Here is a 1,974-nt window from a genome sequence, read left to right as displayed (position 1 = left end):
GATCAATTCTTTTTAGGTACCCAAACTTGCTTGGGTCCTTGAAGGTTAGTAACTAAGGTCTTGGGCACCCAAATAGCTTTCTTCTTTGAGCTCTCATGAGGTGCACTAATGAACTTAGCCTTTATACCATTGGCACCCTTAACAAGCATGTAACAAGAATCAAATCTAATTGAGGATACATTAGCATGTGATTTCTTATTCTTGTAATCATGCTCTTTGTGACCAACTTGCTTGCAACTAGTGCAAAACCGACCATTGTTCTTCACAAAACTAGTCTTGTGAGGAGCAAAGGTCACCTTGTCTTTCTTGGGGGTATAGCCCAATCCCTCTTTGTAGAGAGAACTTCTTTGGCTACCCAAGCACATAAGCAAGCGGTCCTCACCACCATAGAGTTTGCCTAAGGCACGAGTGATCTCATTGACCTCCTTCTTGAGGGTCTCATTTTCCACCATTAGTGAGGCATCACAAATGAAACCATCACTCAAAGGTGAAATAGAAGTAAAAGTGCTACAAGAAGGGTTAGTGGGAGCAACAACAATGGGAATATCACATGTTAGTCCCACATCATATGACACAATCACTTGCTCTTTCTTGGCTTCCTCCTTCTTGACTTGCTCGAGGAGAGAGGAGTGAGCTTTTTCAAGCTTAGAGTGAGCTTTGCCAAGCTTCTCATGGGCTTCCCTTAGCCTCTCATGAGTAGCATTGAGCTCATCAAAGGATTGCTCAAGAAATTTGACCTTCTTGCGTAATTCTTTGCACTCCTGTCTCTTCATCTAAAAGCAAGTATGTACTTGCTCACACATGTGCATGAGCTCCTCCTTGGTGTACTCCTCATCATCATCATCACTCCTACAATCATCACTTTCACAATCATCATCATCACTCATGTCATATTTTATCTTGGTAGGCTTTGTCATGAGGCATGTCGATGGAGTGTCAAAGAGAGAAGGCTTGTTGTTGATAGCAATGCTTGCAAGTGCCTTCTTCTTAGACTTCTTGTCATCATCACTAGAGTCACTCTCCACCGATGATGCATCACTATCCCATGTCACCACATAGCCTCCACCTTTCTTCTTCTTTTGGAAGGTCATTTTCTTCTCCTTCTTCTCTTTCTTCTCCTTCTTTTGCTTCTTCTTCTCATCCTCATCATTGTCACTATTATAGGGACAAACTGCTACAACATGGTCTGGGCTCTTGCACTTGTAGCATCTTCTCACATATTCTTTGCTCTTGTTACTGTCTCTTCTCTTTCTTGCACCATAGCCCTTCTTCTTCATGAATCTTCCAAACTTGCGCACAAAGAGAGCTATGGCCTCATCATCAATGTCACTAGCATCTTCATCCTCACTTGATTCTTCCTTCTTGGACATGCCCTTGTTCTTGGATGATGAGCTAGCCTTGAATGCTACACTTTTCTTCTTGTCTTCATCTTCCTTCTTCTCATCCTTGTCAACCCCCTCCCTTTCCACACGGTAAGTCTCTTGTGTTATGACATCACCTAGTACTTGGTTAGGGGTTAGTTGCCTCAATCCTCCTCTTATGATGAGCATTCTCAACATCTCAAATCTTGGAGGTGAGCACATCAAGAACCAATGAGAGACATCATCATCATTGATCTTCTCACCCAACGCCTTCAAGTCATTGACAATCACTTGCAATCGATGGAACATCTCTGGAATGCTCTCATCATCCTTCATCTTGAAGCTTGTTAACTTGTCCTTAAGGATATATAGCTTGGCACTCTTCACCACTGGTGTGCCCTCATATATTTCCTCCAATCTCTTTCACACCTCACTAGCTCTCTCACAATCCTTGATTTGCTCAAACACCTTAGAACCAATGGCATTGTAGATGGTATTGAGAGCCATTGCATTGCATTGCTTGTTTGCCTTGTCTTGATTGGTGGGATTGTCGGGATCAAGAATCACATAATCACTTTCGGTCACATCCCATACTTGATCGTTGATTGAACTA

This window comes from Miscanthus floridulus, chromosome 8, assembly GCF_019320115.1.
Source record: "Miscanthus floridulus cultivar M001 chromosome 8, ASM1932011v1, whole genome shotgun sequence".
In the NCBI taxonomy this organism is placed as follows: domain Eukaryota; kingdom Viridiplantae; phylum Streptophyta; class Magnoliopsida; order Poales; family Poaceae; genus Miscanthus; species Miscanthus floridulus.
Note: the sequence above shows the minus strand (reverse complement) of the source record.